The sequence below is a fragment of the Stenella coeruleoalba genome (genome assembly GCF_951394435.1).
Source record: "Stenella coeruleoalba genome assembly, chromosome: 16".
NCBI lineage: Eukaryota > Metazoa > Chordata > Mammalia > Artiodactyla > Delphinidae > Stenella > Stenella coeruleoalba.
In genome coordinates this window covers 30,716,462-30,739,299 of record NC_137162.1, presented here as the reverse complement: position 1 = coordinate 30,739,299, position 22,838 = coordinate 30,716,462, and the positions used below count along the sequence as shown (strand labels likewise).

General features: G+C 35.9%; 1 protein-coding gene across 11 annotated transcripts in view; it reads left to right on the top strand.

Moving 5' to 3' along the window:
• Window positions 1-22,838, top strand: part of LCOR (ligand dependent nuclear receptor corepressor) — a 137,226-nt gene that overhangs the window by 29,569 nt on the left and 84,819 nt on the right. The window contains exon 1 of one of the 11 annotated variants that reach the window (XM_079899249.1): window positions 13,067-13,110. The exons of the other annotated variants lie outside the window; for them this stretch is intronic. The gene's annotated coding sequence lies outside the window, so the exon portion shown is untranslated. Of the gene's footprint in view, window positions 1-13,066; window positions 13,111-22,838 lie in introns of those variants that run through there. 11 annotated transcript variants of the gene reach the window in all.

Sequence of the window (22,838 nt, the reverse complement as noted above, 5' to 3'; positions counted from 1 at the left end):
TCAGTAACAAGTATTGCTGAGCCTGCAGAAATTTCAGAGAGCTTGGGACAGGGTACCATCAGCATCAGCAGCCATAATTTAGCTTTTACATCATGGAGTCTTTAGAAAACCAGCCTTTTGGTTGACTGGGAGACATTCATGAGCTTTCACCAGCCTTTCTTGCTTGTGGAAAAGACAACATGGGGCATTTGATGACCCTGAAGGAATTTTGTTGAAAATGATTTACTGGGTGTGAACCTTTACTAAAGTGGAAAGCTTTCCAGATAGTCTAGGAATATTTATTATTAAGCGTATATATCTCCCGTGTGATAAAAGTTAGACATCTGGTCCCTTTTCGTAGAGATCAGTATGCTGACATCTTAGATCTTAAAAGAGGCTTGCAAATTTTCCTCACTTTGTAAAAGTTTTTATCACCACTATATACTCCATCATTGAAGATTCTTTATGATTTTTGCCTATCTGTATTCCAGCCAGTCTTTTATTCACACTGCCAATGTAATTTTTCTAAAATATGCCATTATCCTGTCAGAAATCCTTCAGACATTCCCCATCGTCTTCAGGATAAAATCCAGACTTTAACGTGGCTTTCCAGGAGCATCTTAGCCTGCTGCTTACAGTTTTACCTAATTTATTTCCATGTCCCAATAATCAGCATGATAATAGCTAACATTTATATAGTACTTACTTTATATACCAAGCACTGGCCCAGGCAGTCATAATAAACTGCCTGTATTCCTCAGGTAGATCATGTACTCCCATGTCATACCTTTTGCTCACTCTGTACTCTGGAGTACTCTTTATCAGGCTGTTTTGTATAATAATACCTGCTTGTTCTTTCACACTCCATTCAGACATCACTTCTTGGAAGCTGATCCCAAACTCATTTTCTGCACCCCACCCCCAATCCTCACCTCTTAAAATTGTTCCGAGATGTCAGGGCAATGCACATGTAATATCTAGCATTAAGCAGAATAGAGAGTTTTTCCTCCCTGTGCTACATCTTCTCTTTAGCGAGCATGGTTCAGTAGGACTGCCTTGCCCAAGTTTAAGGGCATAGAGAATGGAGTTTAGGACTATTCATCATCAACATCACCTCCTCAAACCCTGTGTTTGAAAACACTTGGGTCCAGAGGCAAAAATTAAGTCTCGTAATAAGTAAGATAGTCATTGCCTTTGAAGATCCCAAAGTCTAATGGAAATAGATTTATAAACAGCTAATTATAACTAGCTAAATCAGAGATTTAAATATTGAAAAAAGCCATAAAAGAATTAGAAGAAGCATAGGCAGTTTTTTTCTATCATAGTGAATTTGGGAAGGCCTTCAGATCTAAACTGAGAATTATAAAGGAAATGATTGCTTTATTTAAAAATTAAGTGTATTTTACATGACAAAAAATGCTATAAAATCAAAAAGGAAATAGAGGAATAAGATTGCAGCTTTTATTAATATATAATCTCTACCATATATTAAAATGAACTTGTAAAATTCAGAAAGCAAAAAGGATTACTAGCCCACTAGAAAAATGGATGAGAAAATGAATAGGGATTTCACAAAGAATTCAAAGAGATCAATAAACATGAAAATTGTTCAAGATTAATTATAATTGAGGAATTGCAAATTTAAACTGCAAGTTAAAATCTTCTGCCTATCATGTTAAGGTAAGTTGTGTCAAAAGTTCATGAAGCCATCTCAAAGGTGCTCCCACTGGCCTAAGATGAAAAACGTGAATGTAAAAAAAGTAAGGACTGGGCTTCCCTGGTGGCGCAGTGGTTGAGAGTCCACCTGCAGATGCAGGGGACACAGGTTCGTGCCCCGGTTCGGGAAGATCCCACATGCCGCGGAGTGGCTGGGCCCGTGAGCCATGGCCGCTGGGCCTGCGCGTCTGGAGCCTGTGCTCCGCAACGGGAGAGGCCACAACGGTGAGAGGCCCGCGTACCGCCAAAAAAAAAAATAAAAAATAAAAAAAAATAAGGACTGCAGTAGGTTGAACTATACCAAATGAGTAAAATTCCAGGAGTCCATAATGATATTTTAAAAATAAAAAGCAAAAATAACTATTGATAACCTTTGGAGATTTCAAGGGTGTTAACTCATTCTTATGAAAATTTATGCATAGAAAGTAGGATGTATTTTGTTGCAGAATGTATTCAAACTAAACAAACAGTTGATAGCAGAAAGCTCTTCTTTACTGAAGAATTTCGGTTAATAAATGAGGAAGGAATGAAGGTATTAGAAAAGTCACCACTTTGTGCCCATAGTACAATAATAGATCTAGGCAGATTATTGATGTATACTAAAATTATTAGGTGAAAGGTGATAGGTAACTTTATAATGGTGGGTTCAAGTTAATACCCAGAATTCACTGTTCAGTCTTAGCATCACTGAAAGTAGAACAGGCAGATATATGTCTCTTGATTTGATAAAATAGGAAAGGCATAGCGCTACTTGCGAAGTATTCTACCCTACAAAAATTAACATGAATCTAATCATGAAAAGTAAAAGAGGGCAATTAGATCATGTAAGGTGTATTAGGCTGTTGTTGTGAGGACTTTGGTTTTTTTGGGTGCAGGTGTGGGATATGTCCCTAATGGCCTCTTTCTCCCATAATTTACTTTAATCCTTTGAAGTAAAGCTCAGCTGCATTTCGGACAGTCAAACCTGATTTTATTTCCTTTATTTTTTAGAGCAGTTTAAGGTTCACAGCAAAATTGAGGGGAAGATAGAACTTTTGGCTTTTACTATGAGTAAAATCAGGAGAATGCTAGGTTTTTGAGCAGGAGACTGACATGATGATCTGGCTTAATTTTAACAAACTACCTGACTGCTGTGTCGAGAATCGGCCGGGAGAAGGGGGAGCAGGAGTATTAGTACAGATACCACGTTGGAAGATTTTGCGTTTGTCCAGGTGAGAGTTGGGTTGCTTGCACTGGATACTAGTAGAGCAGGGGTCCCCAATCCCTGGGCCGTGGGCAGGTACCGGTCTGCAGCCTCTTAGGAACTGGGCCACACAGTGAGAGATGAGTGAAGCTTCATCTGCCACTCCCCATCACTTGCATTACTGCGTGAACCATCCCACCCACCCGTCCCGTGGAAAAATTGTCTTCCACAAAACCGGTCCCTGGTGCCAAAAAGGTTGGGGACTGCTGTAGTACAGTAAGGGAGAAGTGATTAGGACTGTAAATATATTAAATTGGCAGAGATTGGTTAGGATTAGTAGGGGCAACATAATTTCTGATTAGATTAATGTGGGGCATGAGAGAGAGGAGATAAGGAGGACTATAAAGGTTTTGGTTCAAGCAATTCAAAGTGCAGGGTTGCCTTTAACAAAGGTGAGAGAGACTGTGACTGGAGCAGGTTTGGAAGAGAAGATAAAGAATTCAATTTTGAGTCTCTTCCACATAGTAGGTATGTATTATGAATATAGTACTGCTGAATATTAAGAACCAAGGATATGAGACAGCTGCCATGAGAAGGCCTTTCATTGTCAGTTTCACATTGTTCCTTATCTGTGTGAGTTCTCACTTCATGAGCCTGACATTGTTTCTGTATTTTTTTGTTTTGTTTTTCCATTTAAGATTTGTGCATATAATACCTACTTTGTGCCAGGTACTATTCTCTCTAATTTCTCAAATACTAATTTTTTAAATCCTCATAAAAACCTTGTGAGGTAAGTGTATTGCATGTTTCAGAGCTGAGGCACTGAGAAATTAAGGAACTTGCCAAAGGTCACACAGCTCGAAAAGGTAGAGTTAGGACTCATACCCACACAGCTTAGTTCCAGAGTAAAAATGAGTTAAATAAAGTGAACCTATTAGGCTGCAAGTGCTGATACAAAAGCTGTAGAAATTATATCTCAAGGTGCTCTTAACCTAGGCAGGTTTTTATGTGAGGTCTTCTTGAATGTAATGGTTATCTAAGTAGGAAAATATCTATCAATACTGAATCTTTATCCATACCTCAACATAATAAAGGCCATATATGATAAGCCCACAGCTAACATTGTACTCACCAGTGAAAAGCTGGAAGCATTTCTTTTAAGATCAGGAACAAGACAAGGATGTCCACTCTCACCACTTTTATTCAACATGTATTGGAAGTCCTAGCCACAGCAATCAGACAAGAAGAAGAAAGAAAAGAATTCCAAATTGGAAAGGAAGAAGTAAAACCATCACTGTTTGCAGATGACATACTATACATAGAAAATTCTAAAGACACCACCAAAAAACCACTAGAGCTCATCGATGAATTTGGTAAAGTCGCAGGATACAAGATTAATACACAGAAACCTGTTGCATTTCTATACACTAACAGTGAACTATCAAAAAGAGAAATTAAGGAAACAATCTCATTTACCATTGCATCAAAAAAAATAAAATACCTAGGAATAAATCTCTACCTAAAGAGATTAAAGACCTGTACTTGAAAAACTGTGACACTAATGAAAGAAATTGAAGATGGCACAACAGGTGGAAAGATACATCATGTTAATGGATTGGAAGAATTAATATTGCTAAAATGACCATATTACCCAAGGTAATCTACAGATTCATTGCAATCCCTATCAAAATACTAAGGGCATTTTTCACAGAACTAGAACAGATAATTTTAAAATTTGTATGGAAACACAAAAGACCCCAAATAGCCAAAACAATCTTGAGAAAGAAGAACAGAAGTGGAGGAATCATGCTGCCTGACTTCAGATTATAATACAAAGCTACAGTAATCAAAACAGTATGGTACTGGCACAAAAACAGACATACAGATCTATGGAGCAGAATAGAGAGCTTGGAAATAGACCCACGCACTTATGGTCAATTTATGACAAAGGAGGCAAGAATATACAGTGGAAAAAAGACAGTCTCTTCAGTAAGTGGTGCTGGGAAAACTGGACAGTTACATGTAAAAGAGTGAAGTTAGAACATTCTCTATGCCATGTGTAGACCCAAAATGGATTAAAGACCTAAATGTAAGACTGGAAACCATAGAACTCCTAGAAGAAAACATAGGCAGAACATTCATTGACATAAATCATAGTTTTGTTTTTTTTTTGGATCTCTCTCCCCATGCAAAGGAAACAAAAGCAAAAATAAACAAATGAGACCTAATTAAACTTAAAAGCTTTTGCACAGCAAAGGAAACCATGGACAAAACAAAAAGATAACCTATTGAATGGGAGGAAATATTTGCAAATGATATAACCCATAAGGTGTTAATATCCAAAATATATAAACAGCTCATACAACTCAACATCAAAAAAAATCCAATTTAAAAATGGGCAGAATACCTGAATAGACATTTTTCCAAAGAAGACATACAGATGGCCAAAAGACAATGAAAAGATGCTCAACATCGTTAATCATTAGAAAAACATAAATCAAAGCCACAGTGAGATATCACCTCACACCTGTCAGAATGGCTGTCATCAGAAAGACCATAAATAATAAATGTTGGTAAGGATTTGAAAAAAAAGGAACCCTTGTACACTATTGGTGGGAATGTAAATTTGTGTAGCCAGTATGGAAAATATGGAGGTTTCTCAAAAAAAACTAAAAATAGAACTACCATGTGACCCAGCAATTCCACTCCTGAGTATTTTATCTGGGGAAAAAAAAAAAAAGAAAACTCTAATTCAAAAAGATACACTCACCCCAGTGTTCATAGCAGCATTATTCACAGTTGCCAAGATACGGAAGTAACCTAAGTTGTGTCCATCAGCAAATGAATGGATAAAAAAAATGGGGGTGTGTGTGTACACACAGTGGAATACTAATCAGCCATAAGGAATGAGATTTTGCAATTTACAACAACATGGATGGACTTAGAAGGTATTATGCTAAGTGAAATAAGGCAGAGAAAGACATACTGTATGATGTTACTTATGTGTAGAATCTAATGAATTTAACAGAAAAGAAACACAGATATAAAGAACTAACTAGTAGTTACCGTGGGGAGGGGCAAGATAGGGGTAGGGGATTAAGAGGAATAAACTATGTATAAAATAAATAGGCTGCAAGGTTGTATAGTACAACACTAGGAATATAGCCAATATTTTATAATAACTGTAAATGGAATATAACCTTTAAAAATTGTGAATCACTATGTTGTACACCTGAAACTTACATAATGTTATACATCAACTATACCTCAATTTAAAAAGAAAAACAGTGCATCTTTATCAGTCTGTTTACATGTCTGGCATGTTGCAAGTATTGGTTTGGGATTTGTGGACTGATGTTATTCTGGGTGCTTCATATTTTCTCCTATTTAATGTTGTGTCAGTTGCTTGACTGATAATGTTGAAAATCCTTAAGGAGTTGGCTGGCCTCTTTGCATTCAGTTATTGATTTTACTCCTTTTTGTTTTTTGGCTCCACCGCTTTCTTAGTTCCCCAACCAGGGATTGAACCTGGGCCCCAGCAGTGAAAGCCCCAAGTCCTAACCACTGGACCTCCAGGGAATTCCTTGGTTTTACTTCTTTTACTCCTTTCATTGCCCCAAAAGGCAGTGTAGCTTTTTAGTTCAGATTCCTCTTTAGTAATCTTGATGAACTTTCTGTCAGTTTGAAATGATACAGTTTTGCAAAGTGTTTTATATTAATTTGTTTTTCCTTGAGGATATACTCAATCTCTACAAGGTGATGATGATGATGGCTAGCCTTTTTAGGTTAATATTCTTGAGGACCACATAATAAGTGTAAAACAGTGTATGATTTAATTCAGCTTTTCTTTCTTGGCATTAGTGAGCCATCAGTACAGTTTCTGGGGAAAAAAATGCCAATCCTTATTTATCCAGATTGAATATAACACTTAGTATTTGTTTCTTGTATTGAATGCAGGTGAACCACTGAGCACAGATGATTATTTGAGTGGCTGTCAATTCTCCCAAAGATTTCATATAATGGACACCATTCTAGATGCGTAGACAAGAAGTAAATTCATTATATAGAAGGATGCTTTAGGGTATTTGGGTTTATTTCTCTCAGGGAACCTGATTGAGAACGGCTGATCTGGGCTGTGGTCTGTTTTTGTAAGGCTCAAGAGCTAAGGATTTTAAGGGTTATGTAAAAAAAAAAAAAAAAAGCAGGAACAGAGACTATATATGGCCTGCAACACCTAAAATATTTACTATATAGCCTTTTACAGAAAAGGTTTGTCCAGCTCTCCTCTAAGAGGAGAATACTTAAATTTGAATCCCAGCTTCTCCTTTTTGTATCTGTTTGACCTTAGTATCTGCCTCTATAAATGGGGGATAGTAATAATACCTGTCTCATCCGGAGCCTGTGCTCCGCGGCGGGAGAGGCCACAACAGTTAGAGGCCCGCATATCGCAAAATAAATAAATAAATAAATAAATAAAATATCCTGGGTAATAATACCTGTCTCAGAATTTTTGGGAAGATTACATAAAATAATGAATGTCAAGTTTAAAAATACAACTTTAGTGAATGTTAGCTGGCATTATTATAATTCTGTAATATGTGGTATAAAATAATGATGTTTGTATGTTGCTTTTATGAATATGGTGTTTAGCAAATAATCAAGTCTGCTCTTCTGTTGGGATGTGAAGCAATGGTAAATTGAGAACATTAGCCAGTATTTTTGGTACCATGATATTTGATACATTCTTATAGTGGGACTATCCTCTTAAAAACCATTAAGTCTGTTACCCACTAAACACCACATTTTGGTGACTGTAATTAAGTATTTCTCAAGGTATTTCTCTTTTCTTTGAATAGCACTAATTTAATTTTTTTATTTGATAATAGCTTCCTCTTATCGCTTGAGTTTTGATACCCTAGAGAAACAGTTGTCAAACCTTTTGGGTCTTAAGACCCCTCAAAAATTATTCAGTTCTTTGAAGAGCCGTTGTATTAATAATTTATTTGAAAATAACAATAATCAACCTATTACATGTTAACATTTTAGTGAAAATCATTGTTTTCCAAAACAAAAAACTTAAGTGGGAAAAGGAGCATTGTTTGTACATTTTGCAAATTCCTTTAAAGTCTGTGTTAATAGAAGATAGGTGGATCCCTGTATCTACTTTTTCATTCAACTATTGCATATGTTATTTTCGTTGAAGAAAATCTAGTCTCATACAGAAATGTTGTTGGAAAAGGGAGAAATATTTTAATAGTCTTGCAAATAACTGTGGATGTTTTTCTTGGATACAACACCAAAACTTCATGAGTGATGTTTTTTTCTTTTTAATTAATAAAGTCTGTTTTTTAGAGCAGTTTTAGGTTCACAGCAAATTGAGCAGAAAGTACTAAGAGTTTCCATATACACATAAACTCCCCACTGTAGGCATGTAGAACCACAGTGGTACATTTATCACAACTGATGAACCTACATTGACCCATCATTATCACCCAAAGTCCATAGTTTACATTAGCGTTCATTCTTGTACATTCTGTGGGTTTTGACACATGTATCCACCATTGTAGTATCGTATAGAATAGTTTCACTGCCTTAAAAATCCTCTGTGCTCTGCGTATTCATCCCCCCTTTCGCCCCAGTCCTGGCAACCATTGATCTTTTTACTGTCTCCATAGTCTCGCCTTTTTCAGAATGTTCAGAATATAGTATGTAATCTTTTCAGGTTGGCCTGTTTCACTTAGTAATATGCATTTAAGTTTCCTCCGTGTCTTTTCATAATTTGATAGCTCATTTTTTTTTTAGCACTGAATAATAATTCTGTGTCTGGATATTCCACAGTTTATCCACTCACCTGAAGGACATCTTGGTTTCTTCTAAGTTTTAGCAATTATGAATACAGCTGCTAGAAACATCTGTGTACAGGTTTTTCTTGTGGACATAAATTTTCAGATCATTTGAGTAAATACCAAGGAGTGCAGTTGCTGAATCGTATGGTAGGAGTATGTTTCATTTGTAAGAAACTGCTAAATTGTCTCCCAAGGTGGCTATACCATTTTGCATTATTCTCAGCAATGAATGAGAATTCCTGTTCTTTCACATCCTCAGCAACTTTTGGTGTTCTCAGGTGGTGGTGTTTTTTTTTAATTAATTTATTTTTGGGTCTTCGTTGGGTCTTCGTTGCTGCAGGCAGGCTTTGTCTAGCTGTGGCGAGTGGGGGCTACTCTTCGTTATGGTGCACGGGCTTCTCATTGCGGTGGCTTCTCATGTTGCAGACCACAGGCTCTAGGTGCGCGGGCTTCAGTAGCTGTGGCTTGCAGGCTCTAGAGTGCAAGCTCGGTAGTTGTGGTGCACGGGCTTAGTTGCTCCGTGGCGTGTGGGATCTTCCCGGACCAGGGCTTGAACCTGAGTCCCCTGCATTGGCAGGCAGACTCCTAACGACTGCGCCACCAGGGAAGCCCCTCAGGTGTTTTTTTATTTTGAGAATTTGGGTTGGTTATGTTCTACTTAAAGTTGTAATATGGAGTATTTTAAAATTTATTCTACATTTTTGTCAGTAAGAATGCCTTGTTCTAATATTTCTTGATATATGTTCCCCTTAATGGTTTTAAAGACTGTGTCATATATTATTCCAGTTCTTTATATTTGTTGTTATTAAACTACACACAGAATTTCAAGGATCAGTTCATCACTATATTGTAGGGATACTATTTAGTGTATAATATTCTTCCCAGAGATACCCGGCAGTTCTGGTGTTTTCTTTTCACTGTTATAACACACTTTTTAGTAATTGTAGATTCAAAGAACATGATATAGTAACATCTAGTACTTACTGATTACTTAGTGTCAGTCATTGGATAAATATAATTTGAGTTTTTTTCCTTAAATGTATTCATTTGTACTTACACGAACATACTAGTCTTTATTCTGCAGAGACTTCAGAGATTTTACTGGACTATTTATCTAGTCTTTTGTGCTATCTGTTACTACTCCACTCTGCATCTCTTTCTGAGCACTGGTAATAATTAGACTAAATGCTGAAGTATCCTATTGCTTTCACTTCTCTAGTCAAAAAGTCGCCACTTGTTTCCTATCTTTAAACCAGTATTTGCACATAACCGTATAACCTGTTCCTCAGCAAACTGAGAACTAAAGAAATGCCACAGTATTCTGAAGATATATCTATTAATTGGAGTTTCATTGCAGTTTTTCACTGCCACACACTTGCAGTAAAAAATGCCACTTTAACCTATGAATGCCGTTGATGACACAGAAATACTGCTTTTACTAAAACTCAGCCCTTGAGTACACATCTTGTTAATATTATATGTGATGAAATGGGAAGTATGCATAAAGCACTTACGTGATTGTTTGAGTTTGAGCTAAATTAGATGCTTTTTTTTTTCATGGAACACCGTTTTACTTGGAAGAATGTCTGACAAACTGATTATTCAGACTTTAGTATTTGACAGACATTTTCTCAAAAATGAATGAAATGAGCCTGTTATACAGGGTGGAGAGGGGAGGAAATAACAGTATTTGTTTGCCAGTGATAATATTCCAGCTTCAAGAAAAAATTAGAATTTTGGAAAACATACTATCCACTACTGTTGAGTGTGACAACTCCCCTTTAAAAACTTTTCTGATGAGATTAGTGGTCATATTAACAAACGTGATTTTTTTATTTGGTGGGATATGGTACAATGAAATATGTCTACATTGGAAGAGTCACATAATTCAGTGAAATAGTACTTTCCAAATGGCCAGTACCTGACATAAATCAAGCATAGGTCATGGATCCTTTCCAAGTGCAAAATAGGCCAATGGAGTTTTTGGTAGCAAAGATTTTATTTTTGAATTAACATATAGAAAAATTGATCATTTTTGTGTACAGTTCTAGGAATTTTACTCTATGTATAAATTTGTATACCCACCACCACATTCAAGATGCAGAATAATTCCATTATCCCAAAGAACTCCTGTATGCTCTTCTTTTGTAATTACCCCTTTCCAAACCTCTGGCAACCTCTGATCTGTTCTTCATTACTATAGTTTTGTCTTTTTGAGAATATCATATAAATGGAATCATATATATAGAAAGTAACCATTTGAGACTGGCTTCATTCACTCAGCATAATGCCTTTGAGAGTCATCCATGTTTCAGCTATCAATATTCATTTCTATTTTAAAAAATTAAAGTTCACCATTTTAATCATTTTAAAGTGTATCATTTAGTAGTTTTTACTACACTCACAGTGTTGTACAACCATCACCACTATCAAATTTTATAGCATTTTCATTACCCCAGATACCCCATACCCATTATAGTCACTCCCTCCTTCCCCTCCCCCATCCTCTGGCAATCACTAATATCCTTTCTGTCTCTATGGGTATGCCTATTCTAGACATTCTATATAGAGTCGTATAACATATGACCTTTTGTGTCTGGCTTCTTTTAGCATATTACTTTTGAGGTTAATCCATAATACAATACATATCAGTATTACATTCCTGTATTAGTCAGCTCAGGCTGCGGTCATAAAATGTTGAATGTCTTAAACAGCAGATATTAATTTTCTCACATTCCAGATCAAGGTCCAGCATGATTGGTTTCTTGTGAGTACTCTCTTCCTGGCTTGTAGATGCCCACCTTCTCACTACGCCCTCAGATGGCCCTTTCTCTGTAATCAAGTGGGAGTCAGGGGCTCTCTCTGGTATCTCCTTTTTTATTTATATATTTTTATTTTTTATTTTTATTTTTATTTTTTTTTCAGTACGCAGGCCTCTCACTGTTGTGGCCTCTCCCATTGCAGAGCACAGGCTCCGGACGCGCAGGCCCAGCTGCCATGGCTCCCAGGCCTAGCTGCTCCACAGCATGTGGGATCTTCCTGGACCGGGGCACGAACCCGTGTCCCCTGCATCGGCAGGCAGACTCTCAACCACTGCGCCACCAGGGAAGCCCTATATATTTTTATTTTTTATTGAAGTATAGTTGATTTACAGTGTTTCAGGTATACAGCGAAGTGATTCAGTTATACATACATATATAAATATGTACTCTTTTTCAGATTCTTTTCCATTATAGGTTATTACAAGCTATATAGTTCCCTGTGCTATACAGTAGGTCCTTGTTTATCTATTTTATATATAGTAGTGTGTATCTGTTAATCGCAAATTCCAAATTTATCCCTACACCCCCTCTTTCCTCTTTGGTAACCGTAAGTTTGTTTTCTATCTGTGAGTCTATTTCTCCTTTGTAAATAAGTTCATTTGTATCCATTTTTAAGATTCCTCTTATAAGCAATATTATGTGATATTTGTCTTTCTCTGATCTACTTCATTTAGTATAATGATATCTCTTCTTATAAGGACACTAATCCTATCAGATCAGCTCCGATTTCCCCTTAACCTTAATTAAAATAAAGTTACATTGGGGAGTTCCCTGGTGGTCCAGTGGTTAGGACTTGGCACTTTCACTGTTGTGGCCCGGGTTCGATCCCTGGTTGTGGAACTAAGATACTGCAAGCCGCACAGCATGGCCCCCCAAAAAAAAAGTTACATTGGCGGTTAGGATTTCAACATACATATGGGGAGGTACAAGCATTCAGTCTATAACAATTCCTTTCTGTTTTTTTTTAAATTTATTTATTTTTGGCTGCGTTCTAGTTGCAGTGAGCAGCGGCTACTCTTCGTTGTGGTGCGTGGGCTTCTCATTGCGGTGGCTTCTCGTTGCGGAGCATGGGCTCTAGGCACGTGGGCTTCAGTAGTTGTGGCACACGGGCTCGGTAGTTGTGGCTCATGGGCTCTAGAGTGCAGGCTCAGTAGTTGTGGCGCATGGGCTTAGTTTCTCCGTGGCATGTGGGATCTTCCTGGCCCAGGGCTCCAAGCTGTGTCCCCTGCATTGACAGGCGGATTCTTAACCACTGCGCCACCAGGGAAGTCCAAACAATTCCTTTTTATGGCTGAATACTATTACGTGGTATGCTTAAACCCTGTTTTGCTTATCCATTCATCAGTTGCTGGACATTTGGGTGTTTCTGCTTTTTGGCTATTACAAATATTGACGCTGTGAACGTTCCTATAACAAGTTTTGTTTGAACACCTGTTTTCATTTCTCTTAGGTATATACTTGGGAGAGGAATTGCTGGGTCACATGGTAATTCTATATTTAGCTTTTTGAGGAACCATCAAACTTCCACAGCATCTGCATCATTTTGCATTCCCGTCAGCAACATGTGAGGTCCCAATTTCTTTTATCTGTTTTTTTGTTGTGTTGTAAGAGTTCTTTTTATATTCTGGATGCTGGACTCTTATCATATATATGATTTGCGAAAATTTTCTCCTATTTTTTTCACTTTATTCATAATATTGTTTGATTCATAGAAGTTTTTAATTTTTGTGAAGTTTAGCGTTAAATATTTTGTTGTTTGTACTTTTGGTGTTATATTTAAGAATCCATTGCTACATCCAAAGTCACAAAGATTTACCCCTGTTTTCCTTTTAAGAGTTTTATGGTTTTCTCCCTTATGTTTAGATCTTTGATACATTTTGGGTTAATTTTTATATATGGTGTGAGGTCAAGAATCTAATAACTTCATTCTTTTGCATGTGGTTATCCAGCAGTCCCGGCGTCATTTGTTGAAAAGGCAATTCTTTCCCCACTGAATAGTCTTGACATCCTTGCCAAAAATCAGTTGACCATTGATGTATGGATTTACTTCGGATTCTCAGTTCTGTTCTATTGGTCTATATGTCTATTCTTGTGCCAGTACCACGCTTTTCTGATTATTGTGGCTTGTAATTGTTTTTGAAACCAGGATGTGTAAGTCCTCCAACTTCGTTCTTCTTTTTGTTCAGCTTTCTTCAAAACATGATTGTTCTGGCTGTTTTGGCTCCCTTGCAGTTTCATATGAATTTTAGGGTCAGTCTGTCAGTTTCTGCCAAAAGCATTTTGGTAGGGATTGCATTGAATCTGTAGATCAATTTGGGGATCTGTAGATCTTAACAATATTATAGACAATAACAATCTGTAGATCTTAACAATAACAATCTGTAGATCTTAACAATATTAAGCATTCTGATCTAGGAACATAGGATGTTTTTCCATTTATTTAGGACTTCTTTCTTTCAACATTGTTTTGCAGTTTTTAGTGTACAAGTCTTCCACCTCCTTGGTTAAATTTATTCCTAAGTATTTTATTCATTTTGATAATATTGGAAATGGAATTGTTTCCTTCATTTCAGATTGTTCATTGCTAGTGTATAGGTATTCATTGCTAATGTACAGAAATACAAATGATTTTTGCATGTTCTTGTATCTGGCAACCTTGCTGAACTTGTTTATTAGATCTAATAGTTTTTCTTCAGGATTTCCTATGTATAAGATCATGACATCTGTGAAGAGAGGTACTTTTACTTTTTCCTTTTCAATTCGGATGCCTTTTGTTTCTTTTTCTCTTACCTAATTGCCCTGGCTAGAACTTCCAGACAGTGTTGAATACTTGGCAAGAGTGAATATCCTTATCTTTTTCTCATCTTAGTGGGAAACTTTAAATCTTTCACCACTGAGTATGTTAGCCGTGAGTTTTTCATAGATGCTCATCATCAGGTTGTAAAATCTTCTTTCCGTTCCTAGGTTGTTGAGTATTTTTACCATGAAAGGGTGTTGGAATTGGTCAAATGCCTTTTCTGTGTCAGTTGAGATGATCATGTTATTTTTTCCCCTTTCATTCTGTTAATAAGGTGTTTAGTTTTTTTTCAGTTGGTTGATTTTTATGTGTTGAACCACCCTTGCACTTCTGGGATACATCCATGGTCCATAGTTCTCTTAATATGCTGCTGAATTTTGTTTGCTATTATTTTGTTGAGGATTCTTGCATCTATATTCATGAGAGATATTGGTCTGTAGTTTTCTTGTGATGTTTTTGTCTTTGGTATCAGGGTAACACCAGCCTCATGGAATGAGTTAGAAAGTATTCCTCTTCTATTTTTTGGCACAGTTTGAGAAGAATTGTTATTTCTTCTTTAAACGTTTAGCAGAATTCATCAGTGAAGCCATATGACCCTTGACTTTTATTTGTCAGAAGTTTTTTAAATTACTGTTTTAATCTCTTTGCTTTTACTAGATCTATTATGTTTTTTATTGTTGAGTCAGTTTTGGTAGTTTATTTCTAGGAATTAGTCCATTTCATCTGTGTTATCTATTTGTTGGCATACTCTTGTTTGTTATATATTTTGTAATACTTTTTATTTCTGTAAAGTCAGTAGTGATGCTCCCACTTTCATTTCTGATTTTAGTAAATTGAGTCGTCTCTCTTTAATTTCTTGGTCAGTCTAACTAAAGGTTTGTCATTATTGTTATTCTTTTCAAAGAAGTTTTAGTTTCACTGATTTTCTGTTTTTCTATTTTCTCACTTTAAAAAATCTCCACCCAAATCTTTATTATTTCTTTTCTTCTGCTTGCTTTGCATTTAGTTTCTTCTTTTTCTAGTTCCTTAAGTGTAGAAGGTTAGGTTACTGATTAGTGATATTCTTTTTTTTAATATAGGCGTTTACAGATATAAATTCCCCTCTGAGCACTGCTTTAGCTGCATCCTGTATATTTTGGTATGTTGGTTTTTTTTTTTTTTAATTCTTCTCAAAGTATTTTCTAATTTTCTTTCTTTTTTATTTTTATTTTTGGCCACACCATGAGGCTTGTGGGATCTTGGTTCCCTCACCAGGGATCAAATTTGTGCCCCCTACAGTGGAAGTGTGGAGTCCTAACCATTGGACCACCAGGGAATTCCCAAGTATTTTCTGTTTTTCATTGTGATTACTTCTTTGACTCACTGGTTAAAAATGTGTTGTTTAATTTCTACATATTTATGAATTTCTCAGTTTTCCTGTTATTGATCCCAGTTTCTTTACATTATTGTTGGAGAAGATATTTTGTATGATTACTAACTTTTTAAATTTATTGAGACCTTTTTTTGTGGTTTAACATGGTCTACCCTGGAGAATGTTCCATGTGCACTTGAAAAAATGTATATTCTGCTCTTGGTGGGCTATGTATGTCTTTTAGGTCTACTTGATTTATAGTGTTGCTCAAGTTTTCTGTTTCCTTTTTATCTCTTAGTTTCATTTGTTATTGAAAGTGGGATGTTGAAGTCTACAACTATTATTGTTGAACTTTTCCTCCTTTCCACTCTGTCAGTTTTGCTTCATATATTTTGGGCTTGGTTGTTAGGTGTATTTATATTTTAAATTGTTAAATCTTTTTTTTTTTAAATTATGGTATAGTTGATGTACTTCATGAGTTTAAGGTGTACAGGATAGTAATCAGAATTTTTAAAAGTTATATTTCATTTATAGTTATTGTTAAATCTTCTTGGTAAATTGATTTTTATCATATAATGTCCTTCTGTGTCTATTGTAACAAGTTTTATCTTAACATTTATTTTGTCTGATACTAGTATATCCACTTCATTTTTCTTTCAGTTGCTGTTTTCATGGACTTTTTCTTTTCTTTCATTTTCATCCTCTTTATGTCTTTGAATCTAACATGAGTTTCTTGTATACAGCATATAGTTGGATCATGTTCTTTTCTTAAATCCATTCTGCCCATCTCTGCCTTTTATAGGAGAGTTTAATTCATTTACATTTAATGTAGTTACTGATAAGGAAGGATCTTTGCCATTTTGCTGTTTGTTTTCTACATATCTCATGTCACTTTTGTTCTTTGGAAGTCTTCCATTACTGCGTTCTTTTGTGTTATATACATATTTTCTAGTGTACCATTTTGATTCCTTTCCCACTTCTTTTACTGTACAGTTTTTAGTTATTTTCTTAGTGTTTGCCCTGGGGATATATATATATATATAATGTCTTAATTAATAACAACTTAGTTTCAGTAGTATTACAAAATACTTTGCTCCTATGTAGCTGTGTCCCTCGTCTTTAGGTTGTTATTGTATTGTCGCAGATTACATCTTTATACATTGTATGCCCATCAACATAAACTTTTGATTATTTTTGTATGTAGCTGTCTTTTTAATCACATAAGGAAAAAAAAGGAGTTACAAACCAAAATACAACCCCTCTCCCTTTCTTCCTTTCCCAAACATTTTATGATATAGTGCTTCTGTTATGCTTTCAGATACTATTCTAAACAGTTTGCAGATATTTACTTAATTATCTTAATTTTTTGAGATCAAAACAATTTTATAGCCAAGGAAGGTGAGACATAAAGAAGACAAATAACTTGCCCAAGGCCATAGAACTGTTATAACACACAGTCAGAAATTTGAACCTAGGTAATCTGGCTCCAGAATCCATGTTCTTAACTACTACTAGTCTCTTACTTCCTGGAGTATGTAAAATTCAGTTGGATACATGAAACATATGCATTTGTGTTGAAAATTCAAGACAGATAAAGCAAAGGATACTAGGAGTCAGTTGGGAGGAAAGATAACTTTGGAGCTATGTCCTTGAAAACCAAGCAGGATCAAGACTCTCGAGATTTGAGAGAAGACCGTTTTAGGCAGAAGAAACAGGGTGACGTGAGGGACTGAGATAAGCAAAAGCAAGGTGTATTTGAGAAACAGAGTACTTCCAGTTGAGTGTGCTTGAAGGACATTTGGAGAGGATGTTGAAAAGGTTCACTTTAGGAAGGCTTTAAAAGCTAGACTTCATAGTTTGGAATCTACTCTGCAGGCATTAGGTAATCATTGAATACTGTTGAGCAGAGAGAAACTATAAAGAATTTACTTTATATGTAAAGATTATATAAATCTGAAGGCTAGCTCAAACTTTAATTTTAAAATTTCTAAAACATGGTGAAGCTTATTCCATTGGGGGCCAGATTGAAGTTTGATATTTTGTACTGCCATATATTAAGGTATGTTGGAGATGTGTTATAAAGTAATGATTTTTTAAATTTGCAAATTAGATATGTTTAAGGAAATGTGTTTGGTTTTATCAAAAGGGATATGCTTCCTTTCAAAATCATCTCTTGTATGAGAGGTAGGGTGGTGTAATATGCATTTAATTACATGCCATATACAGTAGTTCAGATCAGCAGTGTTTTTTGAGTCCTTATGAAACCAGCGTGTTTGCCAGATGATGGAAGTATAACCATAAATAAGACGTCATATTTTCAGTCTCCTTTCCTTCCTAATTGGTGAATGTTGGAATGCTCTAGTATTCAGTCTTCTTTGTCCTTTCTTTTTTTCTTTTGTTCATATTCTTTTCCTTTATAGTTTATTACAAGATACTGAGTATAGTTCCCTATGCCATACAGTAGGACCTTGTTGTTTATCTATCTTATATATAGTAGTTTGTATCTGCTAATCCCAAACTCCTAATTTATCCCTCCCTCACCCCCTTTCCCCTTTGGTAACTATAAGTTTGTTTTCTATGTCTGTGAGTCTGTTTCTGTTTTGTAAATAAGTTCATTTGTATCTTTTTTTTTTTGATTTCACATAAGTGATATCATATGATATTTGTCTTTCACTGGCTTACTTCAGTTAATATGATAATTTCTAGTTCCATCCATGTTGCTGGAAATTTCTTTTCTTTTTTTTTTTTTTTTAACAGCAAGTAGAACTCTTTTTATTTAGTTGTTTGTTTGTCACGCCTGACAGCATGCAGGATCTTAGTTCCCCAACCAGGGATTGAACCGATGCTCCCTGAAGTGGAAGTACAGAGTCCTAACCACTGGACCACCAGGGAATTCCCCACATTTCATTCTTTTTTATTGCTGAGTAGTATTCCGCTGTATATATATGCCACATCTTTGTTCATTCATCTGTCAATAGACATTTAGGTTGCTCCCATGTCTTCGCTGTTGTAAATAGTGCTGCTGTGAACATTGTGTGTGTGGGGGTGCATGTATCTTTTCAAACTAGAGTTTTGCCCATATATATGCCCAGGAGTGGGATTGCTAGATCATATGGCAACTCTGCTTTTAGTTTTTTAAGGAATCTCCATACTGTTTTCCATAGTGGCTGTACCAACTTACATTCCCACCAGCAGTGTAGGAGGGTTCCCTTTTCTCTACACCCTCTCCAGCATTTAATTTGTGGACTTTTTGATGATGGCCATTCTGACCAGAGTAAGGTGATACCTCATGGTAGTTTTGATTTGCATTTCTCTAATTAGCAGTCTTGAGCATCATTTCATGTGCTTATTGGCCATCTGTATGTCTTCTCTGGAGAAATGTCTATTTAGGTCTTCTGCACATTTTTTGATTGGGTCCTTTTTATCTGCCCTCATTGAGTGGATAAGATCTCATCTAGTTCTAAGGCTTTATATTCTGTCTGTACTTTGATGATTTCCAGTTTTATATCCCTGATCCCAGGGATCAAACTCACCTATCCAGTTGTTTCCTGCATACATCCACTTTGATTTGCAAGAGACAAGTCAGACTTAATGTGTCCAAAACTGAACTAGATTTGTCTCTGTCCAGCCTGTTTCTCCTCCAGTCTTCTCTTAGAAAGTTACATTACCATTCACCCAGCTCTTGACCAAAAAAAGCCTAAGTGTCCTTTCCCTCATTCTACATCTACTGCATCATCAAAGCAAATTGGTTTAATCTTCAATATATACTCTATATTCTGTCACTACTTTCTACCTCCATTACTGCCATTCCGGTTTAAGTCACCATTTTCTCTTGCCAAGGCTATTGTAATAATAGTCTCATTATAATGTTTTACTTATAATCAGTTATCTGTGCAGCCACCTGGTAAACTTAAACAGTATAAATCTGATCACATTACTTCCACCACTACCCAAATGTGTAAAGCTAGTGGATTTCTCTTAAGTTCAAACGTCAGATCGTCTCACCATAGCCTCTGTGATCTTGCCTCTAGAGCTCTGATCTCATGTTCTGCTTTCCATTTTATTCACTTTGCTCAGACCATACCAACTTTCTTGCTGTTTCTCACATATACCATACTTCATACCATTTACTGCTTCAGTACTGTTCCCTCTGCCTAGAACGTTCCTTTGTCTTGGATATCTAAATGGCTTGCTCACTCCATTCAGTGCTCAAAAATTCAGCCTCCTAGAGTCTTTTCCAGTCTGCTGTATTCTTCTTTGACCAGTTCTTCTTTTACTTACCTTCACCACATATTATTCATTATCATCGTCATCATTATTTATATCATTTGTCTCCTCTGCCAGAATTAAAGTTCCAAGATAAGAACTTTTGTCTGTGTTGTTCACAGCTGCATTCTAGTGACTGACTCATAGTAGACACTCAATAAATAGAAATAAATAAGTATCTATAGCCTATCAAGGACAGAAGGCTCAGCAACAACAACTTTTCTAAAAGGCAATAGAAATCGCTGATCTCTCATATAATATTTTTAGTATCTGAGAAAATATGTAATGACAAAAGGCTATTATGAATTCAATAATGCTTTTTAAAGAAATAACGCATTTTGTTCATAGCAAAAAAATGCATTTAGAAAAGCAGTGACTCAATGTGCAAGCACATTTTTATTTAATTTACAAACAGTGCTTATGTATGTGGACGTACTGACCTTGTAATGACTGAGTTCCTCTAAGGAATTGTGGCCCACAGATTGTGAACTCCTGATATAATTGACCTATTCCTAATCAGCTTCAGATTTGCATTTAAATGGCTTCTTTTTAGCGTAATTACTCTACCCAAGACAGTTTGATATAACAGAAAAAAATGAACCAAAACTGTCCTGGGAGTTCCAAAGAACTAAATTCATCTGACCTAGTTACTTACTACCTTTGCAGTCTTGGTTACTTAACATCTTGGGATCTCATTTATGGCATAATGTATGTAAATACAATTATATGAAATTATTTCAGTAATGTTCCAGCTACTCAGTATGTATCCCTTTTCCCTCCTTAGTGTATTAATACCACTGTTTTTCAGTACTTCATCTCTCAATTTATTGCTCTCTTTGCTGTGATTACAGCTTTGCACAAAAATGTGTCCTGTCATCTCTGTTCATGGGGCAGCAAAGCAAGCCATTAATTAATTCTGGTTTTAGTTCATAGATACAGGAACCTTTTTCCATTAGATGTCACTTGCCCTTCTGTTTCATTTATTTGCATTTCTTTGGGTCTTCAGCATGCGAGACACACGAAATAGAGTCATTATAAAATCTTAAAATCACTTAGGTAAATAGAAGGATATAGGAATTAGGAAGGGTGTGTTTGTATTCATCCAACAAACACTGCAGTTAAGGAACAGGCAGGCTGATGTTAAGAAAAAGATGAATAGGCTCCAGTTCTCTGCTCAAAATCTAGTAGATAAAATGCCAAAAAAAAGAAAAATTGAAGTATAGTTTACTAGTAGTACAACTTCAGCGCTGTTGAGGATGTTCTTAACTTTGCCTGGGGCTTATGGGCTGAGATAAGGGATGCCTTAGAATTAACTGGGTTAAAGGTTGCAGAAGAACATTCTGGGCAGAGGGCTTGCTGTACTTAAAAGGCATGGAAGCATTGACATGTATGTAACGACCAATAAATCAGTCTGGCCAGAGCATAGCATATGTAGAAAGAAAATGGCAGGGCAGACTGAAAAGGTAGTTTGGGACTAGACAGACCCTCAGTGATCTTGCATGCCAGCCAGGAATTTGAAGTTTTCAGTATTGTCAGTGGAAAGCCATCAAAGATTTTTAAAACCAGGAAAAGACGGAAGAAGTTTCGTGGCAGTGTGAAAGATGGATTCTGGTGGATTTGATGGTATAGGCGATGTTTTAAATAGATGAATGAAAAGTTGAGATGTTATTAGCAGGTTGTGTGAAAAAGTGAAAAGCCTGGGCTTTAGAATCACCAGCCTGGTTTTAAACTTAGGCTCTGCGTCTTTGTAGTTGTATGAAAAAAATAGCTGCTTCAGTCTTTTATTTTCTTACATGTATTAGGTAGTAATAATACCTGTTTTACAGTGTTTCCCTGAAGATTTTATCATAATGGGTATGAAGTACCTGATACAGTGCTTGCTTGATACCAGCTAAGGGCTCAATTATTATCTATTATTATCAACATGAGTGACATGTATTATAATTATTAAGGTAAGAAATGGTGAAGGCCTGAATTTACGAGTGGATAAAAGAGAATAGATTTGGATGGATCTTTTGTAATTAACATGAATAGGACTGACTGATGTAGGGAAAGAATGGAATCATGACTGAGTGAGATTTGTAATCTGAATGTCTTGGGGGAAGGGGTTAGTGATGCCATTTTCCTGGTAAGGAATACAGGGATCATCACTGCTTGAGATGAGGGAAAAGGGGTAGAATGATTTTGATTTGGATTTTTGGAGGTATTTGGGATATCTTGGTGATGATACGAAGCAGGCAATTAGAAATAACGTCTGGAGCAAGAGATAAGAGATTGGAGAGTTGTCAGTATATGTGTGGTAGCAGAAATGTGTGTAAATCTTAAACGGCAGAGCATATAGTTTAAACATTTCCCCTATATCCCCACACTGCTGAGCTCTGTACAAAACACTTGATTAGTTCTTGTTATTAAGTGTGAGATTTAGGGTGACTTTGTATATAGAAAAGATAATGCATAGTTACTTCGATTACTAATTTAATGTTCAGTTTATTTAAATTTATAAATTTAAAGCCTCATTCTCCTAAAATATAGATCTTACTCCAAACTTACACTTTTGATAAATATTTTAGTTAACTCTTAAAACATTTTAATGTAAAACTATAGGTATTTTCTCCTTAAATATTGATTTAACAGAACCTTAGATACTTTGAAAAAATCTTGTAAATATAATTTAAACTTATAAATGTGGTTATTCTTAAGTTGTGTAAGAATTCTAATACAGTATACAAACTTAGTAAGATTTCAGCCTACAACCAGGTCTAAATCAGCTATTCAGTTCTACATTTCAGATTAAAATTCCAAGGCTGGCTCTCTAGCAGGCCAAATTTTCTTAAAGCATTATAAATATTTACCAAATATGCATACTTATTTTGTTAAC